This window comes from Acomys russatus, chromosome 9, assembly GCF_903995435.1.
Source record: "Acomys russatus chromosome 9, mAcoRus1.1, whole genome shotgun sequence".
Classification (NCBI taxonomy): domain Eukaryota; kingdom Metazoa; phylum Chordata; class Mammalia; order Rodentia; family Muridae; genus Acomys; species Acomys russatus.
Genome location: NC_067145.1, coordinates 64,487,495 through 64,493,494, shown reverse-complemented (window position 1 = coordinate 64,493,494; position 6,000 = coordinate 64,487,495). Strand labels below are relative to the sequence as shown.

Genomic DNA, 6,000 nt, shown 5'->3' with positions numbered 1-6,000 from the left:
TCAAAAATTACAGATGTGCATCACCATGCCAGGCCTTTCCATTTGAATTCCAGAGCTTGGACTGAGGTCCTCACAGCTGTGTGGCAGGCACTTTACTTACTGAGCCATCTCCCTAGCCTCCAGTGACAGATAACTTAGCTTTTCTGAATCCCTGTGGCCTCGTTGCTGGTAGCATAGAGATTCACCCTCGTGACCTGTGGGTTCACTTCCAGGTGTAAATTCTATAACTCTTACGTTGCTTCAGATTGTTTTCTCTTACCTGTTGTCCCTCCCCTTCCCACGGTCTTGTTCCTTTGTTAACCACATTCTATTGTTTTCCAGTGCTGCATTCTGACTAGCGGCCAAGCACATGACATTCTGAACTTCAGCGAAGATACAGGAAGGTAAGTGTCTTTTCCAGTTGACTCTGCCTAAAAGTGGCTTGATCTACAAGAACCGATCAATGAAAATTATCAATTATGTTAATGTTTGTGACAACTTAAGATTTCTTCCCTTTTCCCCTTCAAAATAATGGATTTCTCCATGGTGTCTTTGTATGTACATGTCATTACAATTTGTCCACATTTATTCCCAGACTGTGTGCATCTCAATATGACATGCTCAAGTGTGTCTTAGTAAAAGTAACGCTGTGTCCTTTCCTTATCCAATTCAAATTTAAAGTAAAGGCATGGTTACTGCAATTTGAAACAGCTGACTTTATCTTAAATATGCATGTATGTATGCATACATAAATTAGATAGATAGATAGATGATTGTGTGTGTGTGTGTGTGTGTGAAAGAGAGAGAGAGAGAGAGAGAGAGAGAGAGAGAGAGAGAGAGAGAGAGAGAGAGAGAGAGAGAGAATTTACCTCAACAGCATCAGAATGCAGATTGTTTGAATTACCAGCGTGTGTCTTAGCTAAACAGGTCACTATACTTACTCTTTAATAGCTTCTGGAAAGGTGGCCAGCTTCTGCAAATCTTTTACTTTTAAGAACCATCCTTTGATTTATATTGTCTTTGTTCAAGTGATCCAAACAGATTGCGAAGATAAAGAAAAAGCAGGATTCTAAGACAGCACAATTTTCTTTGTATGTTATTGCCGCCGACAATATTTTTTTCCTATGCAGGAAACACTGTTACTATCCTACCCCAAAATCCATTCTTCCTTCCTTGCCAAATCTTGATGCTCTGAAGGACAGCATAGCACTTCAGCTAAAAGTTCGCATCACAATGGGCACGGTGACTCACACCTATAATTCTGGTACTCAGGAAACTGAGGCAGAAAGATTGCCATGGTCTCGAAGCCAATCTGGGCTACATAATGTGTTTTAGGCTAGCCAGACTGCCATGTGAAATCTTGTCTCAAAGGAAAAAATATCTCATCCCCTCTCCCTAGGATTCTTTACATTAGGTGTAGGACCCAGTTCTGGCCAACGGGCTCTGAAGGATAGCCCTAAGGAAAGTGTCCTTAAAGAAGAATTGGTTTGAGAATGCTTTCTTTTGCTTCTGTCTCAAGATCCTAACAGAGAAGCATAGCCTCACATTTCAGTCTCTAAGACAAATGCAGCACAGCCATAGGGGTCGAGAGCAGAAACCTAAAACAATGTAAGCCCTGAAGAGATTGTGGGCTCACACACACACACACACACACACACACACACACACACACACACACACACACACACATACACACACACACACACATGCACATGAACTCACAAGCACACACCTGTACACTCACTCAGTGACTTGGCAAACTTGTTGGGTTATCCGGCACTCAGATCCAGGCGAAGACCGAGCTGATTTGGATGGAGCCTTCACACTGGGCCTTTATGCTGAGCATCTGCCCACACTTGACTTAACGTCCAGAGCAATATGACAGTTCGCATACTTCTTTTATCTGCATTTGGCAGGTGATTGAACGAGCTCTGAGCTATCGATAACTCTGGCCTGTTGGTGGCATTTGTGAGGTTTGCTCTAGCACTGTTGGTTTTGTCTTTCTCCTGGTTGCACCCTCTCCAGTCCTTATCTTCCCAGGGTGGTGCCTGGAGCCTGGGCTGCTGCTGCTACTTACATTTTTACAGCCATTTCAGTGGCCTGCTCGGCTCAGAAATGCTTTGTGAATTCAGGGGGTTTCCCATTAGATTATTTCACTTATCCAAGTAAGTGAACCAAGTGAGTCTATTCCTTTCAGGAAAAGAATAAAAGACACGGAAAGAAAAAAATGTTGGGTCTGGGAATATGGAGATGCGTTGGAGTTGCCTATTGAAGCCAGGGCGATGCAATATTAGTTGCTAGCATCTTCTATTGTAGTTTTGTCCTTCTGAAATGAAGGTTTAGAACACACAATCTATGTGTGGCCACCAAACTTCATATTTTTACCCTGTGATCTCAATCTTAAATACTCTTCTTCATGCAGCCATTATTTTCAATCATGTTTATTTGGTTCCAGGAAAGAAATAATACTAGGTCATGTAATGAAATTTCTCTCCAAGGGGGGAAAATCATTCCAGGCACCGAGGAAGGTCCTGAATTGTGTCTGGGGAGGAAGAGCTGAACAATGGGGGAAAATCCCTGGCTGGAAACGAAGAGGAATGACTGGCAGCTGACAGCCCAGCTCCTCTGTATAGTTTTTTTTTTTAAGTCATTTCACCTTTCTGGACCTTTTGTTCTTTGTTTGTGAGAGGAGAGTCAAAAGATGTTCTTATACGCTTATCACACAAAATCGTCCCTCACCTCCTTGGGTCTTCTTTAATATTTAGGGAAGAGAAAATGTCTCCTTCTGGTGGGGATCCTTGGGTTACCAGCTCTTCTCTTTCCCCTTCACTTTCCTCCAAATATTCTGGATCTCTGGTGGCTTTTGCCATGTTCCTCACTACTCTAAGGCAACCCACTGTCTCGCTTCCTGGTGGTCACCTGACTTCCATCTGGGCCACACAGGAACATATCTGAAGTTCAAGCAAAGTCCACTCTGCTGACTCGGACCTGCTTGAGCCCGGCTGTTCCCTCCCCTGCGTTTGCAGGTAGCCCTAATGCACTGCCTGCCTGCCTGCGCAGCTGGTGGGAACTGGCTCCCACTTGTTCCTGTTCCCTTTTGCTTCCTAATCTCTGGCCTCACTCTTTCTCTTCCTTTTCCTGAATGTGTCTCATTGTTTTCTCCCTGTGGGTCCCTGGCACTGCCCTAAGTGCTTGGCACCATTTGCACCTCCCTGCATTCACTTTTCCCTACACTGTCTCTTGTCTCCCTGCCCCCCTCACTTCTGTCTCTGCTCCCCCCCTCTCTCTCCTAGCCTTGGTACCCGTGTTCTATTCCCTTTAAAACTGAAATAGTTTAATTTTCAAAGTCATATCAAAATATTCTCTTGCTGGCAAATATTACTGATGTAACTTAAGAACAAGATCTATGTAATTGGGTCACACTTATTTACACTTTGTCGCCTCTCCCTCACTGTGGCGCAGGATAACCTCCAACAGGACAGGGCCTCCTCTGTTACCCTGATTCTCTATAAAGCACACCTTTCCCTGCAGGAGACTTATAAATATTTATTAAAGGTGTGGCCGCACAGTCAGAACGTCATGTAGGCTTAGTAGCTCTCAGCAAAATTAAACAATACTTACAGATTGCTCCAACATGTCTGCTGCTTTAGTGGGTGAGAATGGGAAAATAGGAGGTGGGGCAGAAGACAAGAAAGGGGGCTGATATAGAGTGACAGAAACAGAAATTAGCATAAGATGTTCGGAAAGACTGCATGAGAAATCTCAGTTCACTGGCTTCTGTGATCTACGGTGAGGGTGACAGACCACTTCTGTGTATTCCAAAGAGGTCATTGGCTAAGCCTAGCATGTTCACAGTCAGAAGGTTGGTCGAATGAACACACAAAGACTAAAACAAACTCTTATCTTCTTATGGATGTGATAATCAGCCACCGATGCCAATGTTCAGTCTATGTCGGCACTGGACACCATAGACATTGTGAGCTGAAACAACATACTGAAAGGCAGGCAGCCATCCCACGCTGAGTGTCTCCCCAAGAGCACAGCAAAGTCATTCCCTGTCATGCTGGTTGTCACAGCAGCTGTGTGTAGTAGCATACCGTGTTAATGCATTAAAGAATCTGACAGGGACATGCAACCCGGAAGAATGCTTTGTCTGTCAATTAAGTTGTGTAGCCTCCTGCCTAGATGATAGCAATTCGAGGCCTTCTGTTTGCTGCCAATTGAGACTTGACAGCTGTTGATAAAATATTTACATTCTGATTTCAGTCACATTGACAGTACTTTTGGGTCTCTGGAAGATGATAATTATATGTTAGGAAAACATTTAAAATTTGAGAGTGATCCTATTGAACAGAACAATCTGCTTTTAAAACTGAACAGAAATGGCCATCCATCTTCTAAAGTATGTACCTAAAATAAAAAGTCAGTCACAGGAGGCTGCGGAGATGCTCAGTCAGTAAAGCGCTTGGCATCCAAGGATGAGGAGCCAAGCTCAGATCCTTAACACTGCTGTGAAAGGCCATGCATAGAGGCACATGAGTCTCATTTCAGTGCACAGAGGAGAAGATGGAGACAGAAGCTGTGTGGGGCTTGCTGGCCAGCCAGAGCAGTAAGCTCCAGACAGTGAGTGACTCTGCCTCAGTAAGCAAGGTGGGGAGTGCTAGAGGAAGACACCCAACATCAATCCCTAGCCTCCACATGCATGCACTCACACGGGCGCATGCACTCAAACATGTCCGAAAGACACATTTTGCAATGAGGAAATGCACTACATATCACAAAAGTGTAACAAAAGGGAGTGCCATTTCCAACCCAGCTGTCCAGTGTGCCCAGGTAGTCTTAAACATGGAAGCCATAGGCTTCTCTTGCATTCTCTCAGTTCCCTACACAGAAAACAGTACTCACTGCTCATGCAGAGGATCTGGGTTCAGTTCCCAGGACCCACAGGGCGGCTCACAACCATCTATAGCTCCAGTTCCAGGGAGTCCCGCGCCCTCTTCTGACCTCTGCAGGCAAAGCACTCATGTACATAAATAAAAGAAACAAATATTTTAAAAAGTAATAAATAAAATAAATATTTAAGCAAAGTATCATAGCAAGCAGGAGATATGGGATGATTACTTTCATGAAAATACAGGTTTAGTGTTTGTAGGTGGTGCCTTTTAAATCAGAGAGGGGTTTTAAATAGTTTTGTAACACGGTCAAGTACAATTTCAGCCCAAGAGAAGCAAGAGGATTCTTGTGCTCATGATGGAAAAAGTTGTGAAAATGGGCTTAAAAATTGAAGGCATGACCTTTGTGCCAAGCAGGATACATGCAAGGCCAGAGGAAAGCACTGCACATCACACAAAAGAAAGCCTTAAAGGGAGTTTGTAATGTGATAAAACAGAACGTGTGTGTGTGTGTGTGTGTGTGTGTGTGTGTGTGTGTGTGTGTGTCTGAGCATGCACGCGCACATGCACGCACACACTATATTTACATTCGGATGTATCATAGAGGAAAAAGAAAATTCAATTTACACAATTTCTCATTATGCCATGGCTACGAACCCTATCAAAATTCAACATGTTCTTTCAGTTATTAAATCCTTCCTGTGTGCTACCATGACAGGAGTGCTAGGTGACCTGTAGTGATGCTTAAAGAAGTAACCCATTTCTCTGATTAGCTGAAAATCCAACATTGGTGATAAGTGGTGTGTATTTTTTTAATGCTGTGAATTATTCACTATGATGCCAGATCCAAGCAATGTGCTCAGGCTCCTACAGTGTACATATTTGGTCTGTTTGGAGTCTTGGTGCCTTCCCAGGGATAGGCACTTTGGAGGAAATGTTTGTTAAAGGAAGGTGGTAAGTGACATGCAATTTAGAGAAAAGAGGTGATGTATTTACATGGCTTCAGGGACATAGGAATGTAATTTTGCAAGAAAAGCATAATATGAAAGGAGACTCAAATAGAGTGATTGATTGATTGGTTGTGGATTGATTGATTGATTGATTTCAATGCCAAACACATTGTATTTAA

At 43.4% G+C, this 6,000-nt stretch overlaps 1 protein-coding gene across 1 annotated transcript in view; it reads left to right on the top strand.

Annotated features, from left to right (window-relative positions):
• Window positions 1-323: 323 nt before the first annotated feature.
• The window catches only part of Chrm3 (cholinergic receptor muscarinic 3), a 250,711-nt gene continuing 245,034 nt past the window's right edge, over window positions 324-6,000 (top strand). Inside the window, exon 1 of the mRNA XM_051151475.1 lies at window positions 324-383. The gene's annotated coding sequence lies outside the window, so the exon portion shown is untranslated. The remainder of the gene's footprint in view (window positions 384-6,000) is intronic.